Genomic DNA, 27,519 nt, shown 5'->3' with positions numbered 1-27,519 from the left:
TTAATAGGTAGTCCAAATGCAATTCAAAGTAAGATATCAAAATAAGTGAGGAAGGAAAACATCTTTCTTGGTCCCTCATAAAACTCTCACCTGTTCCTACATTATTAATATATTTCAGAAATGGTATATATTCCTCTGTATGACGCAGTCTTGTTTTTTTCTTAACTGCTCTTAACACCTGCAGATTATTCTTCGAATCTTGATTTACTGTGAGCAGATTTTGGATGTCTGGAGTTTCTGGGGCTGGTACTGGAACATTAGAAGAGAAATTAGACTGGAGCAGGTAAGATGATTGCCTACATTGCAGGCTGTAAGAGTCAATCCGATATGTCAGTATTAAGGAGCCTGTGAAAAAAGGTGTGTTTTGCTCTCTAGAAAATCCCTGGCTGAAAACAGAAATTTTCAACCTGCTTATGATGCCCTCCAAAAACCAAAACACCAGCCTAAAAGAGTTTGAAGTGATGTTCACATAGTTAAGAAGACTTCTAAATGCAAATCCTTTAAAGAGTGATGTACTCAGCTGCTTTAGTGTGAGCAAAACATTAGTTGCAATTTAGGTTCTGAGGAAGAAAATAATCTGCTTTCTGTTCTCTCTTAAGGTGCCTTGGATTCTTAATCACTCGGAGTTGGGACCAGTGCAGTGTTCAATTAGTGCCTTCAGTGCCTGTTATTAATCTATTTTCCTTAGAGTAGTAACACTATCAGTTCACTTTGGTGCACATGTCCTTGGAGTAAATGCACACTGAAGGCAATCAAAACTACATCTAAGTTTGCAGGGGCAAAATTTGGCATTCACAGTTGAAACAGTGACACAGCAATGAGCGTAATGAAGTGGGAAAAGCTCTTTTTCCAGATGACCTTAGATGAGGTTAGTGGCACTTAATAGTATGGATAATTCATTCTTTTAGCAAGTCCCAGTCTATCAGGAGACTGACAATCTGATAGGTTTAATCCCTGAGGGCCTAAAAATGAGACTGGCCAGCTGTGGTTCATGGATCACCAATGGTCCATGGTGGTCCATCTGTTATAAAGGGATTAGGAAAGAATCCATTTATCTTCAGGCAAGTATGCTTTTCTAGTTGTTCTAAGGACTTACAGAACCCTCAGAAAGAATTCTTTTTCCTCTTGCCGATGGAAATAAAGATATCATAAAGATGCCTGTCCTGTGCTGCAATGCCTTTCTTTTCTGATACCTTTTTGCAGGAAATTTGACATTTTACTCTTCTGAAATGGAAAGAAGGGAAGTGAGGCTGCAAAGGCCAACCTTGAATCTCAAAATGACCAGGGAAGTTTGAAGTTGCTTCTAAGAGAGAGGAAGATATGGGACTTGTAATCCTCAGCAGTCAGGAAAAAAGTAAATATTACAGTTTCATAGACATAACCAAGCACAGTGGAATTCATTATATCTTTTCTCCTTAGAACTGTCCTACTTTGATGCTGCAGTAGGATGGTCACACGAGGGAACACATTGGCTTGTGGGTGAGAGTTTGAGAGCACTGCTGGCCACGAAAGGAGATCTGCTCTAAGAAGTGGCCTGAATTTGAAGTAGTTTAAGATCTTCTTTTAAATACCATAAATTCCCCAGGGCATTACTACTGACTAGCAAAGAAGTCACTAAGTTGTTACAGTTTCTAGGTGTGTTGTTTAACGTGTTACCTGATTCTCCTTACTCAATATTGAAATTTGATTCCAGAACTTTGGTCTTAACTTTTCTGATTGGGACTCAGATATTTCTCCCATGATTTCTAATAATACTTTCTTTGCTCTTAAGAGGTCTCAAATAAAATAATAATTAATTTAATACAGATTCTTTTTCTAAGCTCTTGCAGCTCTAATAAGAGGGTATTGCAAAACCTCTATGTTAAAATTTAAATAGCAGGAAAGAAAAAGGCGAGCAGGAGGCAGTAAGAAAAAAAGCACAATGGAGGATAAAAAAAGGAGATAATGGTCTATAAGCTCTTTGTGGCAAGGAAGGATTCCTTGTGCAGAACAGCACACCAGTGGGCCTAATTAATGCCTGTTACTTTACACTTAAGGCTTGTTCTGAAACTGCTGGTAAGAAGCAATGAGAAAATGAGAGGAAGAAAGAAATTCTGGAAAGGAAATGCAGAAAACACAGCACAAATACCTCCCTTGAGATTCCTGCCTTAGCCTATAGGAATTTCTTGGAAGTAGAGACTCCTAAAGCTGCATGATGACAGTGGCTGTAAATTGGAGGTACAACACTGTTGGAATGGTGAAGGGGAGAATATTTTTACCTTTTCTTGTGAGATTTGTCCCACATGGGTTTATTATAGGGTGATATAGTCTCATCATGAGTTTATTATAGGATGATTTAAGCTGTGGGAGCTGGTAATAGGTTTCAAGAGGACATGTCAATGTCTGAGTGTTGCTGAGGCCAAGAAGGAAAATAGAATTGAAGCTGGTTTCTCTGGCTTGTGAAAGAAGTACAGAATCAAAATAGAATAGGAAGTACCTGAAATAGAGGAACAGTTCAGCTAAGCGTTGCTTTAATCCAAAACTATCCCATTTTTTGGGAATTGTTTTTCTAAATATGTTCTAACTGATTATTCAGATGTTAACAATATTCATAATAATACAAATAACTTTTCTAGACACTGTTTTATAGACAGATTTATTTTTACATAGTTATTTATATGCCATCTGAATTGCTGCTGTGATACTATCTAGTATCACATTATCAAGTGTGAGAGAATAGTCTGATCTGTCTGAAAAATGGAGTTGATGTGTAAACTGTGTGCATCAAGGGTATTTATCTAGTGAGCGTCATGTCATATACACACGGAGAAAAAATTTCAAAAACTGGCATGTTTCTTGAAATGATATCAAAACTCATCTTGTAAAATCAGGAGTGATCCCTGCTCAAACTGATAGTTTTGTGGTGGGGGAGGTATCCACTAGTGGCATCCAAAGTGAGCTCTGATGCCTCAGTGTTTGTAGCTCAGTGCAGTTCCTCCACACAGACCCTTGGAGAAGGAGCTGCTGCTTTGGGAGCTGCAGTGGGGATGAGTGGCCTTGCTCATGTGGAACATACCTTGTTACCTTTGGCCTAAAGGTAATCCATGGCTTACACAAGTTAAGATATTGATGAACTTTTATTAGCCTCATTCACATGAAAGACCTGTAATTTTGCCCTGATTCAAATGGAATATATAGTGCTATTAGGGATATTTTTTTCTTTGTTTTGACAGGACGTAAAGATACACATATGAGAGAATTGATTATATTCCATACTATGCATTTGGAGATAGAGGCAGTAATATGCTAGTTAGCAGTTTCCCATAATCTCATTGACTTCAACAGCTTTATCCTTTTCTTGCACTACAAATGAAAAAGGCTCAGTCCATTAACATTTAAATTGGAGATACAGATTCCTGATGTAAACTGTTTGCAATGACATTAATAGTGGGCACAGCCCATTAGTGTGAGCTCATATTAGCAACATTTTAATAATCATGGCAGAGCTTTTTTTAAAGTTATGGGAATTTCACTGCAGCATATAATTAAATGTATATGGAATTTTTATTGGTTATAATTAAGATGCATGATCTTTGTTTATTGTAGCATTAGAAAGTACTATAATAGCTCTGAAAAGCACTGCTTGTCATGTGGTACTGCTTAATTATGGAAAAATACTATAAGACTTCAGGTTGTGCTGATTAAAGCAATTAGCACAAAATTATAATTGGATGCTATTAAAATATGTAAAAATATTTACAAGCCTCTTCATGACTATGGGAATTGGGCCTTAAATGTTTTTCTTCTTAAGAAGATGCAATTTTATATTTTTCCTTTTGCTATACAAGGAAAAAAATAGGAATCTAGTAACTACTTATTGGGCAATGTTACCAGGGTCTTATGTGTATGCATGTACTTAAAACTATTTTCAAATCTTATAAAATATGAAATTATGTGTGTTGATCTTATCCATAAAAACATTTTCATCTCTATTCTTCTAACCAATACTTAAGCCATGTAGAAATTGTATCCATCTTTTCTGAACAGATCTAAAGTTCATTTTCCTCTACCTAGGCTATGATAAGATTGTTTCCTCCTGTCCCATTGTCTTTACTTGGGAAAGGCTAATTTTGACTTCAGTTTTTGGCACAATATTTATACCCACATTAATATTTCCCCTTGCTTTTACATGGGCAAATATGGGACATCTCTGTCACCGTTTCTTGTTATGTTAGTTTGTTTTCTGTGTGGATGCCAGAGGTATTCATCATTTTAGGGTAGCTGAAACCAACAACATCAGCAACTAAAATATACAAATCAAGAGGGTGGATAGACTAAGGCCTAAAATATTTTCAACTGGAATTATTCTGTCATCTTCTGGATCTTGGATCTTTGGAGTGCACTGAAGTGAAATTTCTCTTCAGAGCCATACTAAAAAGGAACTCAAGTACTTAAAAATAAGAAATAAACTGTTACTTGCAGTACAGGGATAGCTGTTTCTCTCTGAGCTGTTACTTCTTGGAAATAGTTTCTTATAGTTTGCACAGTAATCTCTCCAGTTCCTCCTTTAACCTGCTGTTCCTGGGAAATGGGGAGTTCTGTAAGCAACAAATAGGGGGGAAATGTCATCAGTTTTCATAAAAATGTACATTTTTGGTCTCAAAATTTTTCCTGCTCCTGTATGCTATGCATTGAAATATTTCAGTCCGTTTTACTTTTTTTGTAGAAGAAACTCCAAGACATTTCTGCCTCATATCTGCCTCAGTAAGGAAAGTGGAATGATATTGTTTCAGGTGGGAGATGTCCCATTTGTTATAAGAGATTTTGTTCTCAGTGTTTTTGTTTTGTTACTCTCACCCACTCTATTTGTGTAAGTGATGATAATTCTGTGGCAAATTGTGAGATGTGATATTTCCCTCAGCCAGGGATGTGTTCCCTAAAACTAAATTAAAATAGATTATGTCTTTCTTCAGTGTTCCATGTCAGTGCCTTGCTTATCTCTAAATATATACTTTTTTCCTACTAATTTTCTGTTCTCTTGAAATTGGGGAGTCTGAATTTTCACCTCTAACAGGTGCCAGCCATCTCCATATGGAATCTAATCTGAAGGCAGCTTAGTGGTTCTGGTGAGTTGTTGCTGATGTTTTTGTTTGTTTGTTTGTTTTAAATAATGTAAATCCAAATCATGAGGTTAAACCAAAATTCTTTCCGTGTTGGCACATCATAAAGGAGCATAGAGGTTATGTAGATGTCATAATTTATTATAATTTGTTGTCATTTATTAATGACAAGTAACACATGGGTGGTCCCAATGATTACACTTCAGCTTAGACTGTTAAGATGCTGACAACTAAATACTTCCTTTTCCTGCTTAAAAATCTTAACTGATGGTATAAATTCTTTCAAATGAGGTATTCTACTCACCAGAACTCTAGTGAGAAACCGCTCTGTGCACCCACTTTTGTACTTTGGTATAGAAATTTTAACTTTTCAGAACTGGCTTGATTTCTCTTTCTTTAATTTTGACAGAAGTCTGAACTACTGCTTTTTTATAAAATAGAATAAATTTTTTTAAAAAAATACAGCTATTGTTATAGGTGATAATGAAATAGAGATTCTTTTGCATGTCAAGACAAGAATGCTATAATGAAATTTTGCTTTGTAGCTACAGCAGTTATGTGCTGTAATCTCTAGACACTCCTCTCCCTTATTCATAGATGAGTTGTTTAAATTAATGTACAATAAGCCCTGATCCGATTTTAGGATGAAGTACAAAACATCTGAGACAAATGATGTTCAGCCATCTAATTTCCTAAATTAATTTTTTGATTCTTACATTCAGTGGCAAATCTGTCAAGACACAAAAACTTGTTCCCTTCTGCCTCTCTCAGATGTTCAGGTTTTAGTCCCAAATACAATAATTAGCAGTATCACAATGAGAGCAGAATTTGGTGACCACTGTTATTTCATGGTTTCAGGAGCTCTGTCTCACTGGGAGTGCTTTGAATTTTTCACTCAACTTAGCAACATACTCTTTGATACACTTTTCATTATTAAGCTAATAGGGAGGCTCATGGAGGACTTTAAAATGGATTCAAGTGTGAAATCAGTAGGTAATATACATAATGAGGCCATTGCTACAGCTGTGCTGCTTGGTGGAGTTAAGCTACAAAGAAATTTGAAATTGGCTTTGGCTTGAGTTAGACCTGCACCTGTGAACAGCAGAGATTCTGGGAATATCAGGCAAACAATCTGAGATTTCTTAATCAGCTAAAGTTATCTCTGAGTAAGTGACCTTGCACAACTGATTTGGGGGAAGGGGAAATAACCCTCCTCTTTCCTTGTTTTTCATGAACAAAATAGCAACAAAACCTCCTTTGTGTATTTCTCCCATCTATCTCCTCTGAGGTTCTGACTATAAACATGGTTTCTTCTCTCCCTTACCTGTTTGAGGATTTTGGGCTTCCTTTCCTATCTAAATTATCACAAGGCTTCTCATGGTGATACAGTAGTATGGTATGGATCTGTCTGAGAATACTGAGTGGGTCTCATCTTGCAAACACCTGAGTGTTTTCAGATCTTGCTGTGGTTGTCAATCACTTGCTGGTATAACAAGGCAATTAAAATTAATTTTTCAAGTTCTCTAAATCTGTCTGTGCATTTCTATAACTAGGAAGCCATAAAACAGTGCCCAGCCTTGTGAAAAGATGGATGTTCTTGTGGCTAAGACTGGTGGGGGGAGAGCAGAGGGAGGGAATAAATACTTCTTATCTCTGTCACATGCTCTTCATGCCTTATAGCATGTCTCTTAGTCTCTGTAGGGATCTCATAACTACGTGTACCTGGAGGGATAATAGCCCTTCTCCTCTCCTCTTACCCATCCCATTGTTTTGGTTTGTGAACTCTTACTAGTAAAAGACTGTTTTTTGCAGTGCGTGTGTAATGAGATGATATCTATATTGTTTCCTTCAAGCTGTGCTATAAATATCTTTGAGAATCATCTGTCAAAATATTTTAAAAACCAAAAAAAAATGTTTTTAGGAAAACAATGCCCCCATGCTTCTGTTGTTGTTGTTTTGTAGTGGATTGTTTTTTGTTGGTTTGTTGTTGATTTTATATTTTTTTGTAGCCCACAAAGAAAGCACAGCCAGTATTTCCTGAAATAGTCTGTGGTTTTCCTCTCTGCATGAATTGCTGTACTGTATCTTGGAGTTGTGATCTACCATGAGAGTAAGACAAACTGGGATTCCACAGGAGCTGATCTTCAACATGCCCATGAGAGGAAGTGGAGGGGCAAATGCTGATCTTGTCACTCCTGTGACAAGTGACAGGACTCAAGAAAAGGGTGTGGAGCAGAGCTGGAGGAGGTTTAGGCTGGATATTAGGAAAATGTTCTTCACCCAGAGGCTGGTTAGGTACTGGAACAGGCTCACCAGGGAAGTGGTCACAGCACCAAGGCTGCCAGAGCTCAAGAAGTGTGTTTGGACAATGTTCTTGGGCACAGGGTGTGATTGCTGGGGTGTCCTGTGCAGGGCCAGAGGTTGGACTCGATGATCCTGATGAATCCCTTCCAAGTCAGCATATTTTATGATTCTGTGAATAAGAGGCTCAAGAGTAAGAACAACAATTCTAGTGACTGTACTTCAATTGTTTTCTGACCAGGAATTAAATGTTTCTAATCCTGGCTTCTTGAGGTGTTTCATTTTGATACGTTTTATTACAAATCTACAGGAGCTTTATCATCTGTGAAACAGGAAAATTGTTATTGAATTGATATGTTGAATTTAAACAAGGGGTGATAGAGAGATTTAAAGGGGGACAAAATTTCAGATTTAGGTCCTAAGTTTTTTGTCTTGTTTTTTGTTTTGAGATGTTTTTCTGGCAGGTGCTGTTTGCTGTGCACTAGGCATGCACAGTGTGATGTTGTAAGAACACAGCTATTCCAGGTCACACTTACAGACTTGCAGAACTAACACACATATAATAAAGAGAATCTGTGCCTGAGGAAATGTAAGTGATTATGCAGTTGTGAAAATTAACGTTAGCCTTAATTTACTTCTTCCAAACAATCTGAGAGACCCAGTAAAATATAGTGTAGTTTCTGCAGTGCTGCCTGAGCTCATGCAACACACTTTGTGGTTGTGTATTTGTGTATAAGGAAGGCTCATTCTCTCAGGGAAATGAAACAACCATAGCCTCTAAAGGACAGGAAAGAAGGCGTCCTTAAAAATAAAGATGGGGAGAGAGTGGAAGAAGGAGACTCAAGATTCCTAAAGTAGCTTTTTGGTTTTGGGGCATCTCACAGTGAAATATACAGTGAAGCCTAAGAGTTAGAAGACTAATTAGTCTTGTCTTGAGCTAATGAGGTTTTTGTTTTATATTTGTTACTACAGAACAAAACACAAAATCTCTAAGCCTTATTTCTGATGGAAACAGGTGAATTCAGCAAACTCTAATTCTGGAATATTAGCCAGAAATCAGGAAACCAGCTTTTAACAAAATGCAGAAAAATATATGCTTGAAACTTCAATAACTAAAAGTGGTTAGAGAAATCTGGAACTAGGACTCCCCTTACCTAGCACAAATTCTGACAATTGGCCACACAGAATTTTTAGTATTATTTTAAATGCCCTGAAATGTTTAAGGAAATAGGGTTTTTTTTAAACATTTCAGGGATAGGAGCGTTTCCCAACAGTTTTGAACAGAAAGTTACAAAGCCAGAAATCCCCTAAGGGAGTCTGTTCCTGCTATGAGATCCTGTGCAGGGTGACTTGAATAAAATTGTGACTGCTTCAGGGCTCATCCAAACTGAGCAAACTCTGAACCTTAGAGATTCACACACCAGCAGTTTCTTTTTTTTGTTTGTGAGGCAAATCCAGAATAATTTATTGTCTAGCAAAGATTTTTGCCACTGCCCCGTTGTGGGACAATGCCTGGCAGTGGTGTGGGAGCAAGGCATGGGGTAGGATGCCTTCTCCTCTGACGTGGGGCACAGCCACTGCTGAGCAAAAAGAGTAAGACTGGACCACAAATCATGACAGTTCAAAGCATTACAGGGTTTGAGCTAATTCCAAATTCTCTTTGTTCTTTTTACCGTAGGAGAAAAGGAGCTGGGACAGGCAGGTGATTACCTTTGGTTGTTGTTGCTGTACTACAGTTAGGAAAACAAATGTGGCTGATTTGTTTAATTTTGTCTTAACTGTTCCAAGACAGGTTAATCAGTGCAGTGTTTCCTAGTGCTCACAGCTGCCCCAGCACATCAGCTGTCCTCCTGCAGGGAAGCAGCTGGCCTTGCCTTGGTGATTTCCACTGTTGCTGCAAACTTCCTCATTGCCCTGGACCTCTGAAGGAGCAGCTCCATTTAGTTTAAAGCTATTCTCCTTCTCCTAGCTTTAGATTGCTAAAGATTAGGCACAGAGGAAGGAGAAAATGGTAAAATTATTTATGTATTTATTTTTTAAATTCAGCTCCAGATTCTCTGTCATATGTAATGCTTTTCTGGTAGTTAGACCCTACATAGTCACTCCTGATATAGTAAAGTATCTTTTAATAGGAAAACGGAGGAAATATCCTCTAATGATTCTTTGCAAGATGTTATTTTTACCTCTGCAATAACTGATTTGAGTCTCAGTGGTGGCCAACAGCCAGGAAAAGAGCAAGACAGCGCTTTCTAATAGAATGTGTGAATCTTCCTTACAATGTTAAAATAAGTAGTATTGGATAATTTCCTTCAGAGGCAGAAACAACTGTTCTGCACGGATGTACTGCTCATGATCTCTCTGTGATTACTTGCCCAGGGTTATGGTGACTTGATATCCTGTTTGGTTTGTGTAGGCAAGTCCATGTTCTTGTGTCTCTCTTTTTTTACACTTATGCAACCACTCTGCTCTGTCAGCTGTCAAGGCAAGAGCTATGCTGGGACCTTATGCAAGGCATACAGGCTGCTTCTCTCCTCTCATGGAGAAAGACACGTGAGTGAGCTTGAAGAACGATCCCAAATCCCACCAGATCCTAACTGCTGCTGGGGTAAATGTAACATCTGACCCTGCTGAGAGCATCATCTTGGTTGTTGCCCACATAGCTGATGTTTTGCTGCACACGTACATTGACCCTCACACTCCCCCCATTAAAATTCAGCTGAATAAAAAACATTTCCTTGAAGCTTTTGAACTTAAGACTGTGCTTGATTTTCACTGGTTTTCTGCTTTTCTTTCTTCTTCTGTGCATCTTATCCTACCTTATTGTATAAATCTCTCTGTGTGTTTATATATGGAGTAAAGCTGAAAGAGAAATTCCCACAGTTGCTTTTCACTTTGGACTGTTTTTAAGACTTAAAAACTATAGTAGTCTGTCTTTTCAATGGAATAATTTCCAAATAAAAATTGTCAGGGATCAAGTTGTAATAAAAATTTAATGATCTTTTTTTTCTGTTTTGATTAAAATCACTGAATTGGAGCTGTTGACTTATTGAGTGAGAAGGATGGGAGCCTCATACACTAGAACCTTGGATCTGAGACTGCACTTACTAAAAACAAAATTAACATAATGCACCATAAAGCCGAGCTTCTATTTTTGATTATTATGTGAATGTTTTTTGGGTTTTTTTGTGAAGAATTACAAGTGCATAATATAAATGATAGAAGTTATGGGAAATTTTCAAACTTTCAGTTTCCTAATATTGAAACAATTTAAGAATACAATGTACTGAGAAGTAATATCCTAATACCAATGGCTACTGCTTTCCATAAGGACTAATCAGTTTTGATTACCAATTTTATTGTAAAGGTAGTGAGATTGTGTGTCATTGCACCTGCTAGGCTCACTTGGTTCAATGTAGCAGTTGCAATAGAAGTAAGTTAAAATATGACTAAATATTAGAATGAGGAAATTCCATCTGTTCCTACCAAGAGCTTTTCAAAACAATATCAGACATGTTATACATGAAGTAGAGACACCTTAGTAGCACAGTTAAGGAATGCAGAGCTTGTAGCTGCATATGTGACTCCTTTATTACTGGGAATTTCTAGGCTTTGATTTGGGAGGATGCCTCTGAGACAGACCAGGTGCTAGTGGAGTGAGTTACACCTTGTACCTGCTGCTCTGTTCTGGTCTGATGAGGAAAATCTTTCCTGTGCTGGCACTCCCATGCTTTGGATTGTTCTGAGCTCAGCTCTGTGCTATTACTTCTTTTACCTGAGCATCATGTTTATTTTTAAATTCAGGAGCTGAACTAACAAAACACGGCGTTTTCCTGAAGAATTGCCTCTAGCGCAAATGGACAGTATAAACACTTTTCTAGCTCTCTGATTTTCTATCTCTGAGTGTGTGAGGAAAGAGAGAAATATCATCGTGGTTTAACTGAAGAATATGTGATTCACGTGTTGGTCTTAGGCTGAGCACCAAGAGGAGCTCCTAATGCCCTTCACTTTCTGCCAGAAGCATTCTGGAAAAATTGGCATTTCCAGTAATGAAATGCTAATTATGACATATTTGAAGACTGTATGTTTTGGTTATGCTTAGCTCTGTGAAAGCTGGCTTCCAAATGTTTTTAGAAAAGGGTTTTTGAGGAGAGTTTGTCCAAATCTGACAGAGGTTGCAATTCTAACACTTACCTTGTGAATTCAATGCGATGTCTTTGCCCTAGGCAAAATAACAAATTTTGAGCAAATTTATCCCAGCGAGAATTTAATACTAGTTCCATGAAGAAATGTCCCTATTTTCAGTGTGAATCATTCATGGATTATTAACATGTTAAATAGCAGTTTTCAAACTTCACAAATAATTTACATTTATAAGCACACTAGTGAAAATTCACTAAAAAAGTTTCTATGGAAGTTTCTGATGTTTATGAAGCAGTGTGATTTCTCTCTTCCCCTCCCCATTCTACCTCTTAGCTCTGCTCTATTGATGTTCCTTCCTTGTGCCTTTTTATCTCTCTCTGTTTTTTGGTCAATAAATTAATCCTAAATGCTGACACAAGAGATTTTAGTAGGAAGCTCATCCTATCAGTTGTTGATAGGGCTCACACACTGTTAGTGCAAGTCCCAGGTTAGGGCATAAGCAAAGATCTGAGCTGCAAGCAGTGTAGGCTCGAGTAAACAGACTTGACTAACTTTTACTTGCCAGGGATTTGGCCCCAATATTTTGGCCATGATGAGAAAAACTAATGTTGATTCTTAATTAGCTGAATGCAAGATATTTTGCATTTATCTTATTGTTAATTCACAGTTCAGTATATTTTACATCAATATTAAAAGTAATAAACTTCCTTTAATCCCTATATCCACTATATATATCACTATAGTGATATAGTGGAATATTTACTAATTGCTCAGAAACATTTTATTTAAAGACACATGCTTTTGTACTGGAAATGAAGTTTTAAATTGTTTAATTTTATGCTGATAAACTAAAAAGCAGTACTGTATACAGATGTCTTTATCATCAGTTTTACTAAGGGGCCTGTAATGCATATATTTATAATATATTAGCAGGGTATTTGAATATACCCCATGAATAATATAAAGTAGCAAAATAAGATGGTCAATCCTGACAAAAGAAGCATATTTAATAATGAATTTCATTTGTGAGTGATGTGTACCTGCCACTTTCATCCGTGCAATAAGAATTCTCAAAGGTTCTCATCTGCTCCGTATTTTTTTCCCTGATTCCTGTACATTATTCCCAGTATTTCTGGCTCTTTTTGTGATACTCTTGAAAGTTTTCTCATATGTTCTAATGCATTTGCCTCCCACTTCTTCCCTGGAAGGTTTTAATCTTCCCCAGTGCTTCTATTGCATATAAGGCGTTTACATGCTAATTTTAATTTTCCTTGATTTCTTAAAATGCTTTTTAAAAAATCCGTTTCTTTATGTAGCAATGGTATTCTGAAATTGTCAATACATTTTTTTGGTAAAATGTCTTGTAGGAAGCAAAGAAAGCAATAAAACTCCTTAAGTGGTCTTGGTTATGGAAATAATGTCAACCACTCTTCTATACTGTGCCTGAATGTACAAGCAACTGCTGAGGATTTCTGGGGACAATGGCCAAATCCTCACCCTTCAACAAACCATATATTAATTCTTATAGGAAACATTCAATTTGATTCAAATTTAAGTAGTACAGAACAAAAATTGCTTGTAGGGGGAAGAGTTTTCCATATCAATCTACTTGGTTTCTACTAGACTGATTCTTAACTGCATTGTGAATTCAGGGTGATGCCTCTGTGGCCAATATGTGTAATTGGAAGTTTGGTTTTTTTCTTTTTTTAATCTGGTGTACTTCATGTGGACCCAAACAATAGTTAACAGTGGTTTCAGACTACAGGCAGCAACTCCTACATCCCTTGGGTGCAGCTGGACCCATGCCAGATTTCCATCCAATGCAGTTACAGTTCTTGTGAGGGATTTCTGGAATGCAAGGTGTTGGTTCACTGTTCTTGTGGGCAGCTGGAATAGCTGGAGATCAGGGTAGGGAGGGAAGAGAAGACTCGGGAGTGGGGATGAGGAACTGACCCTGTTATTCTAAATCACCAATGTGGCTGCTCCCAAACTGCTCTGCCATGGACCACTGTGGACCTTCTGTATCCTTGTGGTTGTGTGCCTTCAAATCTCAGCTCCTAGCATTAACTCTCCTCTGTTGAAACGTTCTTTGGTTTGCATGCTGGGCTGTGCTTTTAGGAACCAGAGGCTGTGGTGCTGTGGGTGTGTGTGTTTGTGCTGTAGCAAACGCTCTGTGGCACAGTCTGCCATCGCCCTCCAGGCTGAGAGGGAAGAGCAAGGCTGGGGGTGCCGGGGTTAGCACTGGGGTCAGCCACAGACCCGCTGTGCTCTGGGGGAGGGCTCTTCTGTGTTCATAGACAAGTTCACAGAGTGACACTGGTGGTACCACGAGTTTTGGCACCACTTGTGCTCAGCCTGCAAGAGGCAGCCATGGGAAGCTGCCTGAGGTGGGTGCAGCACTGCCCTGCCCTTGGGCATCCTGTGAAAGCCAGACGAGGCCCAGACAACTGAGATTTGTACTATTGCCCCCCTCTGCTGAGCTCTCACAGTGGCCTTGTGAGGCCAATGAATTGTGTGCTACAGACTGGTTTCTCTGGAGCCTTCTCTGCATTAGCTGAGATGGTTCCTGAGGAGCTTGGTGGCTGTGGCCACAGGAGCTCGCTGGGCTGGCTCTGCCCTGGCCTGGGCTCGATGGCTGCCAGAGCCCAGAGCTCCTGAAGGACTGCTGTGCTCATGGGAAGGTGGTCATCCTTCCTCTGGGTGTGTTTAATACCCTGCTGTGCTGATGGAGAGGTGGTCATCCTTCCTCTGGGTGTGTTTAATACCCTGCTGTGCTGATGGAGAGGTGGTCATCCTTCCTCTGGGTGTGTTTAATACCCTGCTGTACTCATGGGAAGGTGGTCATCCTTCCTCTGGGTGTGTTTGGTATCCAGTTGTACATCCTCTGTTTTATACCTGGCTGTGTTTGTGTTTCTCTACAGTTTGTTTAGAAAATGTAAATATTTTAGGTATAAGGCTTTAGAACATTTCGTGTTGTTGCCCACCAAAAGATACACACTGTATGTTTTCAACCCTTTTGCTAAATGAGTATATAACTTTTATTTTTCTATAAAGTGGAATATTTTCCCTAAGGAGTTAACTAATATCTCTGAAGCCTTCTAAGGTTAAGATTTGAAAACCCTTCAATATATGTCCCTGATTTTCTGATTCCATTGCTTATTTGTTTAGGCTGATGGGAATAGGCTTTGTCTGCTGTGCTTGAAGAAGAAAAGAAGATTTTTGTGCTCTCAGGAGGCGAAGGCAGTTTTCATTGGCATTTTAGTGAAATATTAAAGGCAAAGCAGATTTGGAGGGACACACTGCAAAGGCTGTCACAATGATCAGAGAGGCACTGGAGTGAGGAAAGGGACAGCTAAATGTGTAGGTGGAGAGTCAGTCCATTTGTGCAAAGGTATGAGTAACTGAGGTTATGAATTGGTTGCAGATGGGAGATGGCAAGCAAGAAAAGTAGAACAAAATTATATTGACATCCCTGTGTTGTCTAAAGACCACTACAAGACCATTAGTATTGCTGTGTAGCCAGCAGGGAGGCCCTGTCAGGGTGAGATTTTACTTAGGCAACTGGTATTGATTTTTGGTCTGCTGCCAGGATGTAGCAAGGAAAAGGTTTTTTCTTTTTTTCTTTCTTTTTCTTTTTTCTCCTGTGTCCATATTCATGGATGCAAAGCAGTGTACTTGGACCTGGGATGTATGGTTGAGAGTGTCTGTGTGCTGTCATAACTGGCTTTATTGAGGGAAAAATATTTTGAATTGACCTTCAGACTTTTGGCCTTGCCTTTTGCTCATCTTTGCCGCTCACATCTCCTGCAAGACCATGATAAAAGGCAAAATTAAGAATCCAACACATGGTTATGTTTTTTTTTTGTTTTTTTGGGGGGAGGTCATCTCTGAATTTTGAGTGAGTTTTTAGTTTTTCTGGTTGCCCAAATGGAGATCCCTGTGTTTGCTCCTTGGGCAGCAGCAGGCAGATGTGTGAGGGCTCAGCTCTCTCTGGGGTTGGTCAAGGTGCTGCAGGGGCAGATATCACTGCAGTGTAGGGAGGAACTGAGGAGTCAAGCCACCTTTAATTTCTGGCCAAAGTCTAATCCAGATACTGCCACAGCTGCTATTAGTGTTTCTGTGTTATCTGTTCTGGTGACAATAGAGTGGGGGCTAAAATTGGGCCATGAAGCAGCTGCGAGGCCAGGTAGCAACTCTTGTTCTTGGGTCTCACTTGAAGTGACAACCTGGAAGATGAAAAGCTTAGTGCCTAGTGATGCTTCTCTCCTTTTTCCTCCTGCAATAGAGGGGTGCCAGTTTCTCTTCTGTATTTATGAGTCCCAATTAAACATGTGTGCAATGAGTTTATTTCCCTTCTTCCTAGGGGAAAGCTTGGCAAAGAGAAATTTCTGGCAAGAGAAGAACTTGTGTGAAAAATAACGAGCTGTGGTATGCTTGTAATAGATGGACAGAGAGTGACCTGGTTTAAATCACATAGGATCCTTCCTCATGACTTACGTTAGAGCCTAATATATTGTTATTAATACACTTCTTTAGCAGAGAAAATCTCATAGAAATAGAGTTTTCTTCATTCTGTTGCGTGTATGATAAACACTTAGCCAAGCATGCCTTCTCTTTAAAATGTATATACCTGCACTCTGAAAATTGAGACTGCAAAATTGTTAGAGAAACAAGAACTAAAACAGAACAGTGCTGTTCAAGTGTAACAGATGAATTAAATCTCCCATGCTATTTCATTCCTGTTCATCTATGTCTTCACTTTTCTCTCATGTTGTGAAGCCTACTTAAATTCATTCTATCATGTTTTTGACAGATTATTGCTATGGAGGGCAGGTCTGAACACTGCTTATTTCCAAGGAGATAAAATGAAAGTATTCTTTTGGGAATTTGGCCCTTTAATTATGGGTGATTTTTAAACAAATTAGTTTAGATCATTGAAACACCAGATTAAATCTCAGCATTGATTGCGGTCAGTTCTGTTAAGTCTTCAATTTTTGTGTTGTCTTCTGGAACAGACAGCTGTTTGTTCTGAGAATTTGTTTGCTACTGCTTTATTTATACTCCCCCTACTTCAGTTCTGGCCACATATCTGATTGGGAAACAATTATAATCAAGAAAACAAAACCCCAATCCAGGATACTATAACTTCTAAAATTGTAAATGTTTTTAATTTTGCCTTATTCATAATGATTAATTAGAGCTTTTTTCAGACTCCCCATTTATTTCTGTGTGATAGTGATTAAAGAGTAAAAAAGCCATTTATTACAAATTCTGCCAAAAGTACTAAAGCATGTCTGAAACACAGCAGAAGTCAAGTCCTTAGCTTATTCTTTTTCCTTAGCAGTCCCTCCATGACTTGCTCAGTTTCTCTTTGGCTTGACTTTAATCCTGAGATGGAAAATTATCTGATTTTGGGTTGAATCACCCAGATTTGTCCCTGTTTGTCTATGGAGGGTGTTAGCCCCTTATAGAAGAACAATATCCACCATTCCAAATTGCAGCTTATTTGATTCAGTCTGTCAAGATCCAGAGTATTGCAGTATTGTATTTAATTTTACTGTTCAATGCTTTAATTCCCTCCCCACACCATGATAACCAAATCTTTATCTGAATTCAGCCCAGTTAGGCTATAAAGTAATCAGGAAAAGGCTTCTGGGTTTTAGTTGCTGCAGAAAAACTGATGCAATATGAATAATGGTTTGCAACACTGTGTGTGACAATGGTTTTATAAGATGTAGGCTTAAGATCTATTTCCTTAAGAAATGAGGTGTAGACCTATTAGTGTATTAAAGAACATTTTCATCTGTGCATTTTGCTAGAAAATGCTAGTGGAGGTTTGGATGTCACTTAGAGGTGTGTTATTTGTGAGCATGGCTGCTTTTTTAATCATGCTTTTGTAAAACATCAAACACAATGGCACCACTTGTTCCAGTAGCGTTCTCAAGCACACACCACCCTTTATTCCAGGGATATTTCCATACAAATAAATAACTTACAAGTGACTGTTTTAACTGTAGAATTAATTTTTAAGTCTGCTGGAACACTCTGCACACCAAAGATCTTTCCTTTTGGTCCTTAACACACATGCATGCAGTCTAGTTGCCCTTCCAAAACCCTGAACTTGAATTTCAGTCTGAAAACCATAAATTCCTTAAGCTGAGCACAGACTCTTGCCTTTATGCAGAAACATTTGCTAAATTTAGAAATACAGACAACAGTTCCAGGAAATGCTATGTGGAATCTTTACTTTACATCATTAGCTGACAAGTGAGAACCCACTTGCAAGCCAGTAAGATGGGATTGTTTTCCTTGCTGCTGTTTGATAGCAAATGATTACAGATAAGCTGTAGGGATATCCATTTATTCACAAGGACTTTGTCTTGCAGATGAAAAAAACATTACCAATTCAGAAAGCTCTCTGTGTATGGCAATCAATTTTAACTCTGCCTTTCTGCTGATAATGGAAGCTTCTCTCTCACCCCCTGTCTGGCTCACGCGAACTCCTCTTCAACACATTCTGAGCTTGACAAAGTTGTATAAATCATTTCATGGTAACAGAAGATATCGTTAGGCTGGTAAACAGAAAGGAATAAATACACAAGTGTCAAGCTGCCTTCAGTTATATCTATTTATTACCCCACATGAATGCACACAGCACTTCATAAAACTCCACCAGTATTTTAATCAAGTTATGTCTTTTGGGAGAGGGAGAAGCTGTTGTAGGGACCATGTTAACTAAACCTTCATGCTCAACAGAGTACAGAACACCAATTAAGGAGACTTGTGCTCTGAAACTACCCTAATTTGCCATGTGAACCAGGAGAATCTTCTATAAGAAGGCCTATAGGACTCTCTGGGACTTGGTGTACTAGCTAGAGAAAGGTGACCTAAACAACACAGGCAAGTGTATCCACTAGAGGGTATTGGCACACTATATATGGTGATGCATATAGATAATATCTAACAGGTCTCATTTATTATGCCTTTATACGAGACCTTTAAAAGTCCTTTCTCTTGTAAAGTCCATATTCCCCAGGACCTTTTCCATTTCCTGGTAGCAAATGCATTCCTAATATGAGCTCAATTGCCATTAGGAGAACAAAGGGGTGGGAAGCTGCTCACCACCAAATTATCAAATGGCTCATGCCCAGGTGCTGATTGAAATATTGATGTAGTCAGAAGACTTCTAGAGAGTTGGAATGTCAGTCGAGCAATATGAAGACCTGCTTCTGCCTTGCACAACAGCTTTCAGGAGAGGCATAAGTGGGTTCAAATTCTGCCATCCAAGCACTTCCAAAAAGCATCTGTCCTGGAGCAGAAAAAGAACAGGAAAGGAGCTCCTACTTTTAATAGCATCCACTAATCCCATTGCTATCAAGACTTTATAACAAATCTAGGATGAGGCCTTTAAGTTTATGGTACAAGGCTGGTTTGTTTCAGAGAAGAATTTATATTTGTTGTTCAGATAAATGGCCTTTCACATTATAATCCTAAGAGTATTACTTTTCAGTTTAAAATGTTTACTTGGTTAGGTTTGCTATAGGAATTGTTTATTTTTGTTCATAAATGACTATTAAAAAAAAGAGAGAAAAGAATTGTGTAGTGTGTGTTAAAATATCAAGTGTCTCACATGGGCATTGGAGTCACTGGAAGACTCTGGGTGGCTTTCATTAAAATTTTTTAAAAAATCTCTTATGCAAAACAGTGAGAAAATGAAGTTATCTGCATTTAAGGACATAGTTTATTGGTGGACCTGGTAGTGTTAGGTTGATAGCTGGACTTGATCTCAAGAGGTCTTTTTGAACCTGATGGGTTCTATGATTTTATGGGATTACTTGCAGTGTTCTGAGGCTGTTCATTTGTAAATTTTAAGGTCTTGGGGAAAACACCATGATAAGTGGTGATTCAACTATGGATATTTTACATTAAGATGTGTATCTGCATAAATCCCTGCAAATTCCATGTCCTTTGAGAGCCTGGGCCATTTAAGTCACAAAGGGAATTTTCTGGTATGAAAATGCACGGCCTGAAGAAGTGCCTGCCCTACGCCTAACAAACCTAACTGTGAAGAAGGTCACCAAAACACACTGATCCCAAGGGTAATGCTGATGACAAAAATGAATGAAGTGAAACTAATAACAAATATTGCCTTGTTTATATTGCAAAAGCCATCGACTTTCTTTCCCGTGATAACACACTAGCTCAGGGAATTGATGATAATATATATGAGCATGTCAGAAAAGCATTTTAATGAGAAAGCCCTTTATGTAATATCTATTTTTATTCAAATTGGACATTGAGGGATCAAGTAACAGGATGAGATGTTCAAGGATTGGCCTGAAAGAAATCGTTTCATTGTTGTAGTCATTAATGAAAATGTTCTCCTTAAATATTCAAACATCTACAGCACTATTAAAAATTAATCTATATACCATGCACGAATACTTGCTAATTTTTTTTGGTAGAAGGTAAATTTAAAAGAATTGTTTATGAGGAGTACTTGTTTAGGTAGTTTTTTTTTATTTTATTGTAGCATTGATAGTATGGTTTGAATAATTTATTTAAAATTTGGTGAGGGATAAAGTCAGCTTAGATTTTCTGATTCTTCTTCCAAAATAGGGTTTTATAATAATGTGCAGATTTTAGTGTTCTGCCTAAACTAATTTTAATTTATCCAAGTTACCAGTGCAATAATATAAATATTTCCTGGCTTTTTTGAGTTGCTTTCAGATATGTAGACTTTACCAGTCTATTTTCAGATATGCATAATTCTGTGATTTAAAAATACTCCACAAAATTTTATGTCAGCCTTTATTAGTGTTCTATTTTATTGTGAACACGTTTGTTTTCCATTATTTCTTCTTAACACCTTCCAGTAAAATCACCTAAATCTTTTTTTTCATGTAATATGCCTGGTTTTCCATTAGATGTTCTACCTTATGTTTTTCCTCATTGAATACCACTTGTAATTTTCTATCCACATCTCAAATTCTGAATTTGTGTTTTACTCCTTATTTCAGTCATTATGGACAGAAGTCAGTTATCACTACACATCACAATTTCTGTAATCACTCTTTAATAGAAAATGATTTTAAAATTTCCTACGTTTTTGTTGCAGTTGCTCCAAAATAACAAAGAATATCAAACGAGGCCAGTAGCCTTTATGTTAATTAAATAAATTATGTAATCCCTAGTTCATGTAATTCTGATTTGTATCTAGGCTAGATTAATGGAATGTTGATATCTCTCAGTATTTGTGGCAAAGTGTTGGAACTCTGGATATTTTTGCATCCCTTTTCTGTCAGGCTGCATTTTGGCATTGCACTCTGAGAAAAGTCCTAACTTCTGCTGCTAAAAATGGAGCAAGTTCACAGATATATTAACCCTCATTTTCCAGTGTAAAGTAAGGTGAATAATCAAATAATACAAACAAAGCTGTACCTTCCAGTGAGCATCCTGTGAGTTCAGGCTCCTTGCATTTCCATTTCTTTATCCAGTGGTTGGTAGCATCAGTAGTTTAGCTTTTCCATTCTACATTACAATATCCTACCACTAAAAACTTCCTGAACATCACATTAATGGATTGAGAAAGACTATTATAGCTGATTCATTTTTTTCAACTTAAATTAAGTATTAGCAATTTGGCATGACTAATTCTTTTTCTGCTTTATGATGTTCCTTCCATTGTGTTTGTGGTATGATGATGTTGTATTTTTGCAGAACTTTAAGTAAATTGTGGGACTAATTGCATTTCCACTGGGAATTTCATGGCAAAATCCCTTTTTCGTTTTAACAATTTACTGAATAGTTGCCTCACACTGATGCTCAGGTACAACACCTCTCTCTCATGTCAATATTTAGGTTTAAGAATAAATGACAATATAAAAATTAATCCTGTGTTAGAAAATAATGGCTCTTCAGTACCATTTTCCCGTACTTGCCTTAATAAAACAACTTCCTTGCCATACTAGTATATATTCTAAGGTGTAAAGTAAACTCAAGTTTTATAATCTTGAATTTCCAATTACAAAAACAGTGTGTAATTTTAGGATACAGATATCTATGGTAATAACTTCCTCTTCAGTTTCAAACAACCTTTCCTAATTTTTCTTCCATGTTTATTTGAGTGTAGTTTTGTGTTTCCCCATGCAATTATTTTTCTTCATCTTACTGGTGATGGAATATTTATGTGTGTTATTTGTAAACCATTTTGGGATGGATATTGTTACACATGACAGAAAAATTTGACAGATAAGTAAGCAAGTTACTATGACTATATCAATAATACCTTTTACATCTAATGTGAAACACTGCTATACAGCTTAAGCTGGAGATAGATAAGAAATAAAAATAAACATAAAAATGTCCATAATCCAAATTCAAATTAATTCTCTCAAATGAAGCAATTTCTAACATAGCCTAGAAATAAAATGCTATCTTTATGTCTATATATCTATAATTGAAAAATTATATATTCAACATATGGGTGATGCTTCTTTCTTAGAAAGCTTGCAAAATGTGTCAGTTGAAAAATATATTGCTTTAAGATCTAAAATTTAAAGGTGCTTGAGAGGTTTCTTTATATTATGAGTTTTGTTTTTTTTTCATGCACCTGCTCTCAACTCAAGTGCCAATGCCCACATTGTGGGTAGTTAAGGTTACTTTTGTATAAAAGTGGGTTTTGGCATATAGCCTCATGAAGATTCTTTAGAAGGTCAAACTGGATGGAAAACTTTTTGCTCAGACTTAAATGCATACTCGAGCAGCTTCTTTAAGTCAAAGCAAGACAGATGTTGGTCAATACATATTTTAGATGTTCTTTTTTTGGGTATTCTGCTGCAAGAGCACCTGTCCAGCCAAATGAAAACATCACATAGGAGTGAAGTGGCACTTGTGCTGCTTCAAGCATTTTAAAGTAGACATACTCAACTATCACTTAAAGCAACATCTGTGGCATAGGGGAAGTTTGAAATTATGCAGCTTATTGGGTTTGCTTAAACATGTTCGTGTCTGCTATTCCAATTTGTCTGCCTGGTGCCACAAAAAGATGTTTTGGTGACTTTGGGAAATGAGGTATGAACAAGTTTTGCTTCTTGAGCTGACACAGCTGACAGAGCACACAGCTCCTTTGTAGGACAAGGAATATAGGGATCACAGTGGCAAAGTCTTTTCTGTGTGTTGTAGCTGTAGAGGTGGGGTGTGTTTGCATCTCCATATGCTTGACTTGGAATTCATAGGAAATACTTCAGTAGCCCCATCATATTGCATTTGCTGATCTGTGAGTTTAGAAGGTGAGCATTTCCAGGTTTAAGGAATTATATTTTATTAATAAGAAGGTTCACTTATCAAAGGCACAGGATTCTTCCAGTTGTGCACTGTTGCAGGGCAAGCTAAAATTTTTTTATCAACAGTCAGAAGTGCAAGTAGTACTTTTGACCTTCTGTAAATATCTTTGATTGTAAGTAAAAGAAAATGCTCCTAGATTCTTAAATGCCAATCTCTTCTTCTTTTACCTGAAGAACATGAGCAAACGTACATGTCCCATAACATTGTTTACCTTTCATCTAACAAATGTTTTTTGTACATGTGATGTATTTCTATAGAGGGTATCAACTCCTCTGAAATCAACCTTTTAAATTTAGCTGCATACTGTGTAATTCACATCTTTAAAATCAGTTCACATTTGTATATTGGTGAGCTGTAGGTTATTTTTTCTTCTCTATAAAATTACATTATTCATACTTTGTATAAATTATCTTAACTGTAGGTGATGAGTGCAATTGGTTTGGATTTGTTTAATTATGGTTGTTTCCAAAATGATAGTGGCATGCTAATGTTTATCAGAGGAATAGTTATCCAACTGACCTGTGGATTATCTAGGCTCTTTAGTTTTTGCTAGGAAAGAGCTAAAGGTGTAAATGGTATCCTCAAACGTGGAAGTTCATGGCTCTGAAGTAGTAGTCAGGAGCATAAGTGTTGTGAGATGTGCTTTGTTGTCAGCTTAGGAGAAACCTAAAGTTAATTTTTCCACTAAAAGCACAGGGTGGGATTTGCTTCATATCAGTGCTATAAAATATGAATAAGTCTTAAAAGTATCTCTAATAACCCAAGATTTGCAGTGCACAAATACCAGTAGGACTGTTGGTAGTGCACTGCTTAGGTGGCAGCCTTTTAATTCTTTTATGCCCTGAGAGTGAGCAGCCTTGAATCCTATGAAGCAGCCTGTGAAGGTAGAAATACCCAGTATGTAAAAGGATGTCAAAACCCTCATTTTTCCCCATCCATTTGAGTTGAGCAGCTGACAGGCAGGAACAACAATGTGCAAATGTGTGTCCAAAAAGAATAGCCAAAAATCTAATCTGTGATCCTTGGTAGAAGCAGGTATTTGAGTGAGAGAAGGGATGTGGTCTTGTCTTGCTGTTTGAGATACTCAAGTATTAGAAATGGAGCAAAACCTGACCCATTATTGGTTACCTCTGTGATGACACGGAACACCTTGGTAGACAGGGTGCCATAGTGATATTTCCTAGTCTAGAGCCTATTTTTTTCCTTTTTTCTGGAAAAGGTGTAGTTAAAAAGATTGTTTAAAACATGGTCCCTTAATCCCAGAAAATATTGAAGTCAACAAGGTAAACACAAGTGTTCTACATTTTCATTTGATTTTTTGCTTCAGACTCTTTTAGAGTACATAGTTAAATTTTACAATTGATAAACTGAACACTGCAGTATTGAGAACCTGAACAAAAACAGGGGAATTAATTTTATTAATTATCATTTTTATCTTAAGAAATAAGCAGGAATGGAAGATCATAAATAGAAGGAAGAAGTTTGTTTTCTTTCACTTTGATTTATTGGAAGAAAACTTAGACAACTAATACGTTACAAGAGGAGTTTGGTATAATAAATAATAAGGTTACAATTCTGGAACAGCAATTTCCTTATTTAATGCTGTTAATGGGAAAAGTTGGAGATATTAATTTGTCAATTGCATTTGAAATGCATTAACTAGACACAAATAGCTCAGTCAGAATAGACACTGAATAGCTCATTACCCTTTCATATGCTGCACTACAGCCCTAACCAGTAAGCACGTGTTAGTAAAAAGTAACAAGCAGGTTAAAATTTGCACACACAACTCTAACAGCTTTCAAGCCTTCTTAGGTTAGTTACAGATACATTCCTTTATTTTTGCTCTGTTCTTTTTCCCTGATGAAGCAAGGTAAATGAATGAATGCATCAGAAACTTTATGAAGTGTTATCTAGCTGCACTATATATATCTATATATTTAGCTGTAATTGGTTTTTAAAAATACTGCTATTGAGACAAAAATTCTGAAATCTCAATCGTTTCAGAAAAATAAGATACTAAAAGTTATAGTTTTCAGTGTAGGTGTTTCTCTTTTTCCTGTTTTTTCTTCCATATAATATAAAGTAGATTCTAAAACCTTCAGTACTATTACTACTTAATTATGAATTATATGTACTAAGTAATTTGTTATTTGGGATTCTGGTTTTTTTCTTTGTTTGTTTGGGTTTGTTTTTTTTTTTTTTTTTCCTTTTTGGTAAATGACTGTTTCTGAAGAGGTTCATAAAAATACCTTATTGTCTTTGAACAATGCTTTGAATCAGCTTGTGGTGACAATGCCTTGAACCTTTTTTATGCTTGATTTTCCTGTTAGAGCAACTCTGTGAGTAGCCTAATTATTTGTAATATCTGTATAAAACAACAACAGATTTTTTTCAGAAAGATAGCAGTGACAAATAGCAATTTTGCATAGAACAAAGTATTAGTAATTTTAACAAAGGGATGTAGTGTGCAGAGACAGGCTGGTGGAACAGCCAGGCCTTGAAGGTGAGGACACAGGGTGCCCCATGGAGGAGCCCAGGCATGGGAAGATGAGAAGTGGCACACAAGTGGGCACCAGAGACCTCCCAGTTTTGAATGGCTCACCAGTGGTCAGTTAGAGAAATGCAGACTTAGGAGTTGGGTAAAAAAATGTGTTGAGAAAGAGAGTAAAGAACAAGTAGCTTATATGTAAAATCTATTATATACAGTATGTCTGAATCACTAAAGGAAGAACAAGGTAAAAAGAGTATTAGAAGATACATAAAAATGGCCTTAAAGACATCCTTGGGAAATGACTGTCAACACCATGCTGCCTGCAGTGAAGGCACTGGTCTATGGGTGGCACTGACTCGTTTCCCCCTGCCAGGTGGGAGCTGCTGGTGTTGGGAGCCCAGGCAGCAGTCCCCTCCTTTCCCTGTCAGAGAAAGAAATGGACACTAGGAAGTGTGCCTGCATATACTAGCTTTAACTGTAATATACTGTTTTATTTAATGATAGATTATTGTATTATTGCATGTTTCTTTTTTGTAGCTGCTAAAATGGACTGAACCCCTTTGACTATGCCCTGAAAATTCCAACTATTGTAATCAAAGTTTCTTGGCTTTACATCCAATGTGTGCTTTTCTCCTTATGTGTAACAAGACTTAGGTGTTTGTTGTGCTGGGTTAATGTGGAAGGAAAACTGCTGGGGTGTGCAGGCATCCTGATGTGGCAGTGGCCATTACTGAATTCAGGGCAAAGGCCATTATCTCTATGGCTTAGTAGCAGGACAAGTGCTCCTGGTCACTCTTTCCAGGACTGTGAACTAGATCTCTGTTGGTATTGGGAATGCTGGTGAGAGGCAGGTGAGAAGTAGCATCCTGACCTTTTCCCCATCAAAACAAGTTTGATTTAAAACCTCACAACAGCTTCGTGTGAGCCCTTGCAACTCTTCATCACATTTTCGTAATGCAGTCTCTCCCCTGCCTGGCCCCATGTCAGGGCTCTGGGGAGTCTTGGTTGGTGTGCAGCCTGGAAAAAGCATCTCTTTGTTGTATCTCCTATTGTTGCAAATAAAATCTCTGATGCTAAATATATTCTTGAAAATAGGCTTAAAATTCACAGCTCCTCTTGTCCAGTTCATGTTCTATTTCACTATGTGAATGATCATTGCAACTATTCTGTATTAAGCTGTATCCATCAAGTGGAAATAGCTTATATTAATCCTGGAGCAGAGACATAAACCTTCATTCCTCACAGGATTCAGGCACCTGTCAGACACTTTAAGTACCCTTTTGCCTCAACTTGCCTTATACCCAGACTAGGATATTTCTCAGTTTTCAAAATGAATGTTCATTTGAAGTTTGAGTTTCTGCTTTCCTAAGCTCTGAGTGGTTTCTGTGATGGCAAAACCAGGGCACTGGAGAGCTGGCTGACTAAGAATGATCCTTCTCCTGCTGCTTGCCACTGGACTGTTTCCCACATAAGCACAGAAAGAGTAAGTGAGGCTTGTCCAAAGGCCCCATCCTATAAATAGGTGAGTGATTGCAGCATTCACCCGTGGCTTAGATGCCATCACTCAGCTTCCCACAAACACCTTTGCTCAGTGATTATTTGAGCTATCAGACAAACAAGGCAGCATGATGGTTAGAAATGAAAGTGCCAGCTGAGAGAAGTTAGACATAGGAGAGGCATAAGTAAGGTCTCTCTCAGTGCCAGTATTCCAACTGGTGTATTGGGACACACACTATTTAATCTTTGAGGTATCTCTAGGAATCAAACCCACCAAGACCAAGTCTCAGAGAAGATTAGAACTGGAAATCTATTTGTTTTCTTGGTATGACTAAGGGGTGGTTTTTTTCTTTTATTTTGAATGAAAATTATAGTGATTTCATAGAGACAGTAAATTATACTAATTTGGATGTGTTATTTATTTCAAGCATGGCTCTGCTTGCTGGTGAGAAAAATAAGACTGGTGATTTTAATTGGTGTATATATAGTCACTAAATTGAGGTTTGTGCAAAAGATAATGCAAATAATGAAATTAGCAGGAAATAATAAGAGCTCTGAGAGGGATTTTGAGCCAAAAATCCCATATACTTTCAAATGGAGACTTGTAAAAACTGTAATCCCAATCTTCTTTTAAAAGCATTG

At 37.6% G+C, this 27,519-nt stretch overlaps 1 long non-coding RNA gene across 7 annotated transcripts in view; it reads left to right on the top strand.

The window, feature by feature from the left end:
* The window catches only part of LOC106858582 (uncharacterized), a 276,548-nt gene that overhangs the window by 140,224 nt on the left and 108,805 nt on the right, over nucleotides 1-27,519 (top strand). For 3 of the 7 annotated variants that reach the window (XR_015805482.1, XR_015805487.1, XR_015805481.1), the window contains one exon: nucleotides 185-283. The exons of 3 other annotated variants lie outside the window; for them this stretch is intronic. This is a non-coding gene — a long non-coding RNA (uncharacterized LOC106858582). Of the gene's footprint in view, nucleotides 1-184; nucleotides 284-1,203; nucleotides 1,355-4,705; nucleotides 5,106-27,519 lie in introns of all 7 variants that reach the window. One more of the 7 variants, XR_015805483.1, reaches the window with a different exon arrangement.

The sequence above is a fragment of the Sturnus vulgaris genome, chromosome 9 (genome assembly GCF_052056855.1).
Source record: "Sturnus vulgaris isolate bStuVul1 chromosome 9, bStuVul1.hap1, whole genome shotgun sequence".
In the NCBI taxonomy this organism is placed as follows: domain Eukaryota; kingdom Metazoa; phylum Chordata; class Aves; order Passeriformes; family Sturnidae; genus Sturnus; species Sturnus vulgaris.
Note: the sequence above shows the minus strand (reverse complement) of the source record. Positions and strands in the feature narration are given on the sequence as shown.